Below are 14,009 nucleotides of genomic sequence, written 5' to 3' on the forward strand. Positions count from 1 at the left end.
TCTTGAATCAGCTGGAACATGGAGGAAGAGCTAACTGGTGCTCTTGCTTAGAGCGTAGCTCAAATCAGCAGGACTCTAAAATGCCAGGTCTCTAAAATGGTGTTGCATGAAAGATATGCTGTACTGAACCTCAGTTTGGCTGGGGCAGAGGAAAATAAAAGCTTATAAATAGCTTTCCTCCTACCTTCTCTCAGTGAGAGACCTGTCCTCTGACATTCTGGGGTGATGTCTTGCTTTCTTTCCTAAACTGAAAGCCTTTTATGTGTGCCTGCACTACAACAAACTCTAATGACCCTTATGGGTCTCTAGCAGAGGTATCTTTGGTTTTGGTCATTTGTGTTGGCCATTTCTGCTCTTCCAGGTACATTCTTACCACAGGCTACTTTACTGTATTTCCCCTCCATTCATCACCGGACCTGCTTTGTGCCCTGGAAGATCTCAAGGCAGTTCTATATGCTGCTGTTCTGTCTGGGAAGATGGAGTACATCCTTCCTCTCCCTGTCCTTTCCAAAGGGACAGCAGCCAGTTGCAGCTGACCAAGCAGCTTTCCTGTTGGTGTCCAGACATCTGATTTTAATAGACTGCACAATACTGAAAGACGACACAGCAAAACCCAAGTAAAAGGCACAGCAAGGGGCCTCTCCAGACTTTCTAATCTTGATATTTCTCATTAGCCACAGTCCCTCGTTGCCTCTCCTCACTGTTCATTTTCACTGTTCCCATCAGGCTGCCCCAGATGAGTTTGTTGCTGACTGCTCCCATTGCTGGCTGTGCCCCTCAGGATGCTCCCACTGGCTGCACTCATTGCTGGCTTCCCCCCACTGCTGCCCCATCAGCTGTTTCCATCCTGCTCTGTCAGTCGCCCTGGGGGCAGGGAATCTGCCTTCCCACTGCTCCTCTCCTGATCCACAGCCCCAGAAAGCCTCTGCAGGAAAAGTCCACATTTCTTATCACAAAACAGAGGCTTTAGGATGGAGCCTTTCTGATAAATCCTGGCACCTTTGCCACAGTTTATTTGTCACGAAGTTGCGAGATGCAGCATTAAATCCTACTGACTCCTTCCCCTGAAGCTCATCTGGCATCACTGATGTTTTATGCCTTGCACAATGCGATTACAAATGAAATAATTCCATCAAATTCTTGGTTTTGACATTTCTATCATGAAAATCTCAAAATATGGTGTATCAATAAAAAGTACAATGCTCCTGTTAGTATTGTTTACTTTTATTTCTGCTAAAGGCCCAAAATTTGTCCTATCCACACCCTCCACGCTTTACACTTGCTTTTCTTGCTAAACTATTTGTTTTGCTGTGAGAGAAATAGAAATCATTTGTCCAGTGAGCACAGTAAACAGCCAAATACATGAGAGATATCAAATCTTATGACTCTTGAGCATCTCTTTTTAGCTGAAATACTTGGTGGCAGATCTCGGCAGCATCCATCAGTTTAATCCATAACCAGCAGCCAGTGCTGCTGGGCCCCCAGTGCCAGGCTGTACAAAACAAGAACTGGGAGCCATCAGCAGTCTGAGAGCCAAATACATCCCTTGCTGCAGCACAGCACCACAGCCCTGTGCCCAAAGCTGCCTGAGCCCCCTTAGCTGCCTGCTCCTCCTGAACTGACCTTTACTCTTTATGCAATCCTATGTGTCAGGTCTGTGTTCTAAAAACGCTCTGATAACCTAATTTGTATATATTTTGCTATCTGTTAGCTTTATTAAAGTTATCCCTCATGCTTCATAACCAAGAGCTGACCCTATTTATGCAATGTAGAATGCTAACTGAAGACTAATGGGGAATCCATGTTTAACGCAGTTGTCTAGTGAGGAAGAAAAGCCTGATTAATGCATAGTCTGATTAATGAAGAAATGAACTTAATAATTATTTTCTTTTTAAAATACAGTTTCATTTTTAAAATGCAACTTTATGTATCAGTTTCCAAAATGAATTTTCATGTTTAAATGATCAAGCCCAAAACATAGTTGTATGTCTTCTTAGCTTTGCCAATTTCTTATTACAAAAACAGTCTTTGGGGCAGGAGAGCCAAGGACATGTAATTCCCTCCATGGAACAATTTCTCTCTTGATTACCTTTGAAGTTTAAACTGAGATTTTTAAAGGAAGCAAGTCAGTCCTAATGCCTAGAATAGGCTTCTAGAACAGAGGGATTAAAGTATTTACCTCAAACCTAGACTCACTGCAGCAATAAATTTATGTGCACATCAAAACTTAATTCTCTTATTCTCATGGATAAACATATTGTTATTTTGCTAAAATAATGTCTTGCCCTGAAATTGCTAGTGCTTTGTGTGAGTTTAAATGTTTTTTTTTCCCTGTAACTTTCTGAGAAATTCAGGCTTTGGAGAGAAAAAAACTTCTACAATTCTTTGTAACTGGGCTCCTACAAATAGAGGTGACATGTTTATACTTCTCTGCCTAAGGAGACTCTAGAAGCCTCATAGACTCCATTGTATTTTTTGTGTTTGTATTTATCATCAAAGGAGCAATAGCTACAGACTGAGGTGTCACAGAAAATATAATGTGAGCTTACAAAGAAGGGTTAGAATTTGTTTGGTATTCTGGACATTTTAATTTGCGTCAGTATTCATTATATTCATAAACAAAACAATAGGGGGGTTTTCATGTTAGAGAAAACAATTATTTTACAGATTATAATTTAAATAGAAAAGTTTTCTTGTGCCTTAACACAAATTGTTGAATCTGTCTTTAGTAGTCAGTTATTTATTTTTGTTTTGAAACCTGTATAAATTTTGAGACACTTGGACACATGATCCCAACAAATATCTCTTGGACTCTGTAGGAGTATTTCCAATCACTGCAGTGGGCAGTGAAACAATTTCATTTAAATCTCTCAGCTTTTCAGCCCATTGTTTCTCAGTTTCTCAGTAATAATGAGCCATGCCTGCAAATGCTTATTTGCAAATGTACCTTCAGCCATGGGAACAGCTCTGCTGAGCTCTGGGAGCTGGGAATGCACTGACATTCCTGAGGGATTGGGACCATAAGTATGGAAGTGGATCAGGAGAAAGTTATTTAGCAACTGTATTGCTTAGTTTTCTTCTCTGAAATACAGTCCTAATGGCCAGTTCAGAGGAAAAATTCTGAGATAATAACTAGAGACAAAGGGAAACCACACTGCACATCTAAATAAAGTTAAGAAGTAGAACCGTTCCAAGAATCCTTTTAAGGTGCCTGGATCAAACTTGAAGTTTCAGTATGAATGTCCTGAATTGTTTTCCCTGTAAGGCTGTGCCATTTACATTTTTAAAGCTTTGTAAATTTTCTCTGGTTCTACCCTGTTTGGACAAAACAAACCACTTGGGTAGATTATAAATGCCTTGGAATAGCACTCTGTGAATTAAAAAATAGAAGAGTATCTATTCCTTCACCTTTTTAGAATCCTCGGACATTAGGAGTCTGGGTGAGACTGCAACGTGTACCTTGTCTTTGGTTTCAGATGGATGCAATAAAATTTATTCTTCTGTCTTTCCTTCACAGAGAAAATCATCGCCAGAGGAATGGCTTCAGGACTGTACTACTGCAGATATTTCTAAATATATTGTCCTCTGAAAATCAGTATTTTCCCTAGTTCTACCTCTCCCAGTCTGGAAATAGTTGGGTTGTGCCAATGATTCTGACTCTAGAATAAAAACCTGGATTAAAAAATATTGCCATTTCTATGGAATGATGTCTTTCTCTATCTTTGTCACTGTGATACTACAAACTACACTGCCAAAAATGTTAGGGCTTGTGTGCTGTTTAAAGCTCATGCAAACAGATATTTCCTTGTGTTCAGCTGCAGAGGAAACCCCCACTTATTTTCATTTCCTAATGTCTTGTTGCTCAACTTGGCAGGCATGATATTATTTTGCTATAGATAGGATGTGATATATGTATGCATGTGTATAAATACACACATGCAGATGCTCATGTGTGCATAACCCCTGTATATCCAGCTGTCTCTGAAAGTATCACTCCTCCTTTCAAATTTCCTGTGGTTTGAAAGACAGTTTTCCTGTGACACTCTCATGCAGGAAACACACTTGTTATTTCTTTGCACGCTGGTGTGCTGGGTGTATTCCCTTAGGGCTGTAACACACACTGCTGTGCCATCCGCCAGCCTCACCTACGCATTTGTGGATCTCTTTCATTGCCTGCCTCTTGTATTACTCAGTTTCATGTTTCTGTAGCTTCTTCTTGCAACCAAGAGGCTGAGGAGCACCCTTCCCCAGTCATTACCAGTGGTGGTTGGTGTTTGCTGTGCTGGGTCCCAGCAGTGGGACGGAGATGCAGGCGCTGGCTGGGAGCTGAGAGCCCTGCCTGCCTTCCCCTCCCGAGCCCTGCCTGCCCTGCCTGCCTTCCCCTCCCGAGCCCTGCCTGCCTTCCCCTCCCGAGCCCTGCCTGCCTTCCCCTCCCGAGCCCTGCCTTGCGATGTCCAGCAGAGCACACAAACTCGTGCTCTGTTTTATTGTAGCTCAGTTTAGGTGTTCTCTCCTTCTTCTTCTCCTGCCTGTGAAAGCCGTGGTGGTAGTTTGGTACCGCGCACGGTTTCTGGGCATTTTCCAAATACAGATGAAGAAGCTCTGGATGGCCTTCAAGCACTTAAGTCATAAGGTCAGGATTCACAGTCTCCATGTCAAGAAATATTCCTGTCTTAGCTCAGTAGGAAGAAGGCAGAGAGATATTTTTTAATTATCTTGCTTTTTTTGTAGCTTATCCTTAGCAAATGTTTGAGCATCTGAGACATTTCTATTTTTGGTGAGTAATAATGTCAGTCTTTTTTGCTTCATTTGCTTTTCATGTGAGATTCTTGCCAGGCAAGAGTAAAATATTCAGGTCTCATTTACATTGAAAATTACTCTCTCATGGTTTAGGGGGAAAGATAGAGTTATTTTTTTTTTTCTGACAGGTGTTCTTTTGTTGATGACGGTACATGGAGCCATAAAGTGATGTTCTATGAGGCTTTAATGCTTTTCATAAGTGCACTGCTAGTCTTTAAAGACTGTAAATGTTAAAGGCCTCTTCTCCAGAAGAGGGAAAAGAATGAGTGTCTGTCTTTGGGGAGAAAATGACCTATGATAGCAGAGTACTTTGATTGTTCAAGTTCAAATCCTTGACAGATTCAATCATACGAGAAATATAAGAAGCAGCTATAGGTGAATTTTGTAATCTTTTCAGGATGAGCATCTAAAAATTCAGATGATTATCTGCTACTTCTTGACCTGTGAGTTTCATAAGAGAGAACTTTAGTGGTTCACTTCAGGTAGTAATGCAAGAGAATTAGGGTTTCAAGTATTTTTGAAGATATTTCAATGACTGACTGTGGCCAAAATAATTGAATGTTTTGTAACAGTATTTTAAATTTTGAGTTGTTTCAGGTCTTGATGAAGTTTGGTCTGACTGGCTCAAAATTGGAGTTTGCCATGTTTATCTGTTCTTTCAGAATGACAGATGTTTGTATAATTTTTTAAAACTTATTTTTAAAACACATGTCTGCCATGTAGAATTCTTTTTCTTCAACAGAATTTCCAAAAGTGAAAACTTTACAGAACAAGCATAGGGAAATCTTCAGTGATAGGAATGCATTCAAGTATTTTTTAGGTGATTTTCCAGACAATCATTACAGCATGTTTCACAGCTTCTGGAGTCCTCAAGTGTGTAGTTTTCTGGCTGTCAGATCTTGATACCAAGAACCAGCAAGTGGGAGAACAGAAATAGTAAAATAAGTTGAAGGAGAGTTTCAATGCATAGAGCTCTTCAGGAAGTTCACAAGCTCTGGAGAACCTTGATTGGCACATGAATTGATTTTATGGGTAGGAAAGGTTTGATACTGAATAACAGAGAAAATGCCAAGATCTTTGACAAATGCAAATCCTTTGGGACTGGAACCCAGGAGAGGAGATAGATCATGAAGTACTATCTGTATTTGTACTTTAAAACGGTGAACTTTAGTCACTACCTATTGATTGCAGTGTTTTCAGTTCCCCTGTTGTGCTGCCATCAACTGCTCACATCTTCCTGCATTATGCTCCTTGTCACATAAATTGTTTGATCTCTTCTTGTACTTTTGTCACAAAAGTTGCTCTGAGCTGGACTGAACACGTGCAGTGATCTTGCCAAGCTGTGTGTAGATGACAAGGTTGACGAGTGACAATCTCACTTGATTTGGTCCCTGTGCAATGTTACAGGAGTTTGTTCTGGAGAAATTTATTGGATCTTAAAATGCTTGAACAGAGATGATAAGCAGACCATTGTATCTGGATCCATAAGCTATAAACAAGTTTTATTTGGTTCATAAAACTATTACCATTTTCTGTTGAAGAAGTGATGCTGGTATGTGGTACTGAAATTAAGAATGGATGATGATGATGATGATGATGATGATGATGATGATGATGATGATGATGATGATGAAAAAAATTACAGACCCGCCCAAAACCTGAAGCTTTGTTGTGATGTGAGCTGCTTTGTCCTTTCACATGAAGGAAAGTCTTATACCCCAAATTACAGCCTTTCTTTTGACCTTATGTAAAACAAATTATTTTTAAAAGAGAAAACATGTTCAAATTGGTCTTATCAGCTACCACCAGCCTCTACTAATTTCCTCCATCTCTTCAAAAAACAAAACAGTAAAAGCTGAATTGATTTAGAAGCAAAAGAGGCTTCTCACCTCTAAATCAGCTAAAGGGTGGGAGAGGGGCAGCACTTCCAGTGACTTGTAACACTACTCCTATTTCAGCTATAAATGTCATGTCCTGCAGGAGTTTTGTGCCATCAGTGCTCTTCAGTGCAGAAGCAAAGGACACATATGGGGTATGAAATCAGACTGCTCACGTGTGCTGTGGAACCACGGGATTTGTCTTACTTAACCAGTACTTATTGTTTCACTCATGATCTGTAATGCCTCTGAACTCTCTGACTGGGTCTGCATCTATTCCTAACACCATTTAAGGTCACTGCACGTTTGTATTTTTAGGTTTTCTCTGTGTATTGTTTGAAACATTCCCATGGTCTGTTGCTACCTAATGTATCTAGAAGTTATAAATGATCAGCTAGCTGTGGCAAACTGCTGGGTTTTATGCATTATGTTCTACCTCATCAATGGATTTTATGATTGTGTTTGGTGACGTTCCCTCTCCAGCTCCAACTGTTGGGGAAAGGGATGGACCCCCTGCACTAAGGCCTGGGTGCAGCAAAAGGCTTAAGTGGCTGCAAAATGGAGTGGCACCTGTAATACTCAGGCACTTTTTCTACACATGGGTGACAGGCACTTCACAGATAAAGGGTCTTTAGATAAAATCCTAGAACGAGCACTGATAGCTAACACAGACAGTCCTCAGGCAATAGAAGGGACCTGGCTGAATCTCACTCTTGGTTTCCAGTATTTTTGTAACAGACCACAAAGCAAAAGTTGCCTGTGAGGGGATTTTACCTGTGTAAATGCCTTTTTCCACAATTTATTTCCATTTTAATGCCCTGTTTAGAAGGATGAAGTGGCAACTCTTAAAGATCTGATTTCAGGATGAACCAGGCTCTAACACTTATGCTTCTGTGTCTTCCTGCCTGTGCTGGACTATTATTCTGAGACCTGAGTGTTGGCCCTTGAGACACTGATATATTTAATTGGATTGTGAAACATGACAGAAGCTCATTTTTCAAACTTTAATCTTGGGGAGTTTCCAATGTGTACGCAGAAAGAGTTGTAATTCTCAGTAGTTCCAGAGGCCTAACAGATTCTAAGATCATTAACATTATGTTCTTTATGGCAGAGGGTGTGACCATAAATTATGTTGGTACGAGCTTGAATAGAACTTTATGAGCTGAATTCTGCTGAGGCCCTCAAACCTTGTGCTGTTACAGCTGTAAGCAAAGATGCAGGAACTAATAAAAAGGAGAAATTTCAACACTAGTGCAATTTGTCAATAGGACCTGGTAGTTCAGTGGAATTAAAGTTCCCTCGAATTACTTTTTGTTTTAATTCTGTTCAATGGCAGTTTAACCTTTTTTAAAATTGTTGTTTTATTTATGCTATTTTTTTTTGCCTTTGAAATCTTTGTAAGTCACATGACTTTCTGGTGATGCTATGCACTATTAGAAATATTTGTGCTTCTAATCGCTCTTTGAAAAATAGATCTTTCCTGTTCATGTGTCGTATAAATATAATTTCCCTCTTCAGGATGGAGTCTGATTTCAGATTGTGTTTTCATAGATGGTAAAGATTAGTGCCTCTTTATTGGTGTTGCTCATATCCTTGCTCTGTATACTTTGTTGTAACTGCTAGAAGATGCTCCTCAAAGACTGATTTCTGGAATTGTATAATCAAGTTCCCATAAGATGAGAGAAATTGAAATGCCACTTCTACATGGAGTCTTAGGAGTTAGACTGTGCATTTGCCTTGACCCAGACAACTCATTCTAATGCCTAGTTTAGAAACTTTCAAAGTCAGTTTAAAATAAGCTTCATATCGTTCAATCTCTTTTTAAAAATTATTATCACTGAATTGCCATGACGAGAGGAATATTTGTGAAAGATATCTCTTTGTTAGCTGCAGGGATGGCTGTTCCTCCTTGCTGTGCTGTGCCAGCACCAAGTGGGCTGCAGAACTTCATGTTTTGCCAGGTGCATTAGGCTGTTGTCTGTCACACAGCTCCTCACATCCACTGAACTCCCACCACTGTGCAGGGCCAAATTAGATTTGTGTGACATGGTAGCTGAGCCAGCAGCACTGTGTAGCTCCAAGTGACTACGTTAATTAGGAACCAAACCATAAAGAGTAGCATCTCTGCAAGGAGAATGCTGGCATGCTAACTACATCTGTGGCAAATTGAATTAAGAGAAATCCCATTATCTTGCTTGGGATTCTGCTTTCTACTGACAACATGTGTCAGTGTTACTGCAGGTCAGTTACTGCAGAGATATTTCATTACTGTTAAAGGGTCTTTTGGAACAATGCATAGAGACATAAAAACTAAACACAACTCCTGTGAATGATAGTAAGAATATTATTAAAATTGAACTGAAGAAGTGGTTTACCTCTTTTTCTCTCTGTATTGCTCAGCTGAGGTGAGTTGACAGAGTCATTAAAGCACATGGAATGTTCATAATTTTGATGCTGTATCTAAACAGCTTTGCTGGCACGCTGTAGTCCAGCTAATACCAGTGAGCTCTTTCAGACAAGTATTTGTCATAGTATTTACTATAACTTTGTCTTGCTCTGGGGCGAGTTTTTAGCAGTTTATAAACATGTTCATGTGAACCAAGTATATTCAATCATATATGTATCTCTTTTATAATCTTTCATGTTTTTCTTCAAAGAATACAGAAGCCATTAAATTTTCAGTTCTGTAAGTGAGCTAGAAGATTGTGAGTGAAGGACAGGCACACAAATAGAAGCACATGTAAAAGGTCCTTATGTACAATGATCCTGGGGTTAGGGGTAAATAGAAGCAAACAGAAACATGGAGTTATCCCTTTGTACCTCTGCTAAATTGGAATAGTTGTTTCAGTTTGGTGGCAAGATCAGAAGATAGAGTTGCATATTTAGCTAGGCTTTGGCACTGACTTTTTCCTGTATGGAATAAGAGAATTATTAGATTTTAAGTATGTAGTGTTGATGTTTTAAACATTAAAAATAATGTACTTTTGAAAACATTAAACACATTAGAACAAAAATATCCTAATAGGGACATAAGCTTGGATATCAAATACTTTGTCTCACTGAATTTTAATTAGGAATTTTCCCTAAAGCTTTACCAATGAAAAAGAGCCTGATATACCATTTGCATTTTTGAATAAAAATAACTAAGGAGTCTAGTAAACCAGTCATACTATTTCAGATATTCTAACTTTTCAGACTGCTTCTTCCACAGAACATCTTCCGCTGTATACCTTGAGTTAATGACATAAACTTTAGCAGTTACCTTCTGTTCTGATCCTCATCTTAAATTCTATTCAAATGTGCCCTGGTGTTTTACTTCATTCACTTTTGATTTCAAGGAGAAGAATTATCATAATTTTAGAAGGGGAGTGTACTAATCCATGATAAAGCAAACCCTTTCCACCCTCCTGGTATGGCTGCCCACTGAATCAGTGTAGTAGGTTCTCCATTTCTTTCTGTCCCTTCAAGCCCAGCACAGAGTCACGACTTGAACAAACCTATCATTGAGGCTCTCCAGCCATCGTAAGTGTCATTATATTTATTTCCCTTTATTTCCAGGGAATGTTTTATTTTCGCAAAAATACCAGATTGAGAGCACAAAACCCCACAGCACAAAGCCCCTTCTTTGAAGTCTGATTCTGAGGGCTGAAGTGTTAAGGACAAGATGTAATAGCCAGGAGTGTTTGCCGGTTGCTGCTATGCAGCAATCTCTTGGGTGCATTGCTATGCTGAGTACTGCACAGTATGTGCCATTCAGTAGTGGGTACATGACACCATTGGAGCTCTTTCCTTATCTTGACTGGGTTTTTTTTTGGTTCCTGTGTCCATTTGGTATTTGACTTTTGCTTAGACTGCTAATGATAAATGAAAAGTGCTGTTACCAACTGCTCTGATTATAGCAATTTACCATCACCATTCTAAAAGTGAGAAAGTGATCAGTACCTGCTGCACTTCTCCAGGTGCACAGTCTTTGCCAGAGCAGTGGAAGTGTGCTCTGCTCCCCTGCATTCACTCTGCAGTGGTGTGTGAAGGTCCCACTCTCAGGGCAGATGTGCAGTGCAGCCAAGGAGAAAGATGCAGAGAATCAGAGATACCAGGTTAGAAGGGGATGTCAGAGATCATCTGGTTCAACCTTTCCTGCCAAAACCGTGGTCTAGATAAGATAACCCAGCACCCTCTTCAGCTAGGTCTTAAAAGTATCCAGTGTTGGGATTCTATCCCTTCCCCAGGGAAATTATTCCAGCTAATTATTCCACGCTAATTGTCCTAATTGTAAAAAAATGTTCCTTTCATGCTAACTGTAATCTCCCTAGTAACCTGTATTTATTGCCCCTATTATTTTGATAAAAGAGAGCCCAGCAGTGCAGCGTGTGGAACCCTCCATTAGCAATAACAGGAGGATGGGGTTTGGTTGTGGACAATAACTGTATGCTGCAGAGAGTCATTCCTTAGTCACTTTTTGGCTTTTAGGTGAGTGTCCTCTGATCCTGGAAAGTTTTAAATTTAAGTTCCCAGAATTTAGGGGGGTTGTTTGTTTGTTTTTTGGCTTTTTTTAAATAAGATTTTTACTGTTTTGGATTAACTTTCTTTTACTGCTAATAATGCCCTTTACTCAGCTACTAAAATTTGTTAGCTTAATTTGATAGTCCTTTTTACCAGCAGACATAAATTTACTCTTAAAATCTAATATTATGTCTTTAAACAATGTCTGTGCTGTTTGCAAGAATTTTGCTTTCAGCTGTTCTCCATAATAACCCTTCTCTCCTTTAAAAAACTTTTAAAAAGATGATCTGTTACTGATAAAGATTTTTTTTCTTTCTTCTTTTGGCTTTTCCATCTGCAGTGATGCTGAATATGATGCAATTTAATTGTCATTATAGAGCTAATTTTCAAATTTAGCTTGTGAGCCGAGTTTTTTTCCCTGACTGGGACTAAGCAAAAAGCTATTTCTTCAAAACCTTCCCCTGATGGCTCGGATTCTTCCTGTTTTCAGTGTCCCAGGCCCTCTAGACAGACAATGTCTTCTCTGAACCTTGTTTGCTCTACATGGAATATTAAAGTAAAAACAAACATAAAATCCATCTCCTTTCAAATATTTGGATGGGATATTTCAAGAGAACATTTTCAGTCTGTGTGTTCTGAAGGTTGACTAAGATCTATCCTCATCTAAAAAGCCCTAAATACATCTGAAAATACATCTAAGCACAACATTCTAGTTTCAGTTGCTGGACTATTATTAGTGTCCCAAGTGATGTTGCACCATCCAAGATTCCAGTACCATGGACACCCTGGAGCAGTGGCTGGACCTCTCACTCAGGGCAGCAGGGTCCTGCACCCTGGGCTGGGGCTGGGGGGAGCAGCTCCCTGCAGAGCCTGGGGGAGGCTCTCGTGGGGGATAATCCCTGTGTTTGCACACCCAGGGCTCTGCCTTCCCCACGAGCTCTTGGTGAGGAGTGTTCATTGACCACACAGACCCCTGGACTGGGGCTCACAAACATCCACAGTACCAAGGGAAAAAGGAGAGGGGAGCCCCAAAAGGGAATGTATTTCAAACAGCTCTGTAATTCTTGCTTATGTCAGCTAATGATCAGTCCCATGAAGCACTGCTCTAAGAGCTAGAAATTATATTGGACATGATGTATGTGTGTACATATGCAGGTTCAGAATAATCACCTTGGTACCTACAGGAAACCCAATTTCCCAAGACCAGCCAGGAGTACTTTGTAAGTGGCAGGTGTCATAACCTTTGCACATCTGAACTATGTAAAGGTTAATTGTATTCCACACCACTGCAACTATGATTATATTCATGGGACTTCATGCTTAATGCTGCTTTTTAGCTGATGTGCTACTGTAGAGATGAATTATATGAATGCAGAACTAAAATTGTTCACATCAATTACAGTAAGTTATTATAGTTGAAAATTAAAGATAGGAAATATATTTGTTATAAATTATTCTGAATAGAGTACTTTCTGGTTTGCAAATATTTCAGTAAATGATCTTTATTTTCTGATAGTGCATTTTTTATGTTTTAATATTTTCTTGCTTGTCTGGACAACTGTTTTTCAGACTCTGGATTGTGATCAGTAAACTTTGACTGTTTCTTACAGTCCAAACAGGTCCATGTCCTTCTAGTGCAGTGACACCAGAGCTGGGTGCAGCATTGCAGGTGGGGTCTCACCAGAGCAGAGCAGAGCAGAGGGGCAGAATCCCCTCCCTCACCTGCAGCTCCCAGTGCTGTGAATGTAATCCAGGACAGGTTTGGCTCTCACGGCTGCAGGTCATGTGAGTTTCTGGTCAATCAACACCCTTAAGTCCTTCTCCTCAGGCCTGCCCTTAGTCCATTCTCTTCCCACCATGTATTTGTGCTTTTTGTTTATACTTTCTTTTATTGTAGCAACAGTCTCAAATACCTCCCTGTTCGAGAATGTATTTTAGTGGTATGCTTTGGAAAATCATGAAGGCAAAGGAGCAGCTACCTGTGGAGATAATAACCATGATCAAAAGGAACTGTATTTAGAGCAAAGACAGGTGCTATTGTTAGGTGTACACGCGGCTCTGCCTTCCAGAATCTCTGTATGTGCTTTTCCCTAAGGAAAGGTTGTCTTTTGTCTTAGTCACTGCACTGATAATTACCAGTCATCCAGTCATGTGATGTGAATATCAGAGCTCACTCCTGAGATCATGCTGCGACTACACGTTCACTTGGACACTTCAATTACCACTGGCTGGGTCATGACTACTGGAAGTTTTTGTATATTAGGGAGAATATGTACAAGGACATGGAATGAGCAGAACTGGCTGGCAGCAGTGAGAGGCCTTGGAGCATCCTTACAGGGAGCAGCTGTTTGTGCCTTTGTTCATTTACAGTTCTGCTACCAAAATTCCCCTCTCTCTTTCTGTTGCTGATTGGAAAGAGTTATTGTTGCTAAGGTCATTACAGAATCATTATGAGTGGAATGGGAGCCGGGTCCAAGCCGTCTAATTGTGTGTTAGTGCTGAAGAGATGAGCCCTGAGGCCCTGCTGAATCTGTACTTAGTTACCAAACAGCTGCTGGTATTCCCACTAGCTCGATGTGAAACCCTGCACAAGCCATGGATCTTAGGGGAGCAGTGACTCTCAGGATGCAGGGTGCACCCTGGTACTTCTGCTGGAGTATTTCTGTTACTGACACTGCAGTGGGATCTAAACTGAAATCTAAACTAAAACAGGAAATTTTCCTACCAAAGAATAGACTTATTTCACAACTTAGGGACCAGCTTAAACTCGGAACTTTCCCTCATTCTGTGGCTGAATTTGTCACATTTCTTGAAGATTGGTGGTGGTTG

This window comes from Cinclus cinclus, chromosome 13 (assembly GCF_963662255.1).
Source record: "Cinclus cinclus chromosome 13, bCinCin1.1, whole genome shotgun sequence".
Classification (NCBI taxonomy): Eukaryota; Metazoa; Chordata; class Aves; order Passeriformes; family Cinclidae; genus Cinclus; species Cinclus cinclus.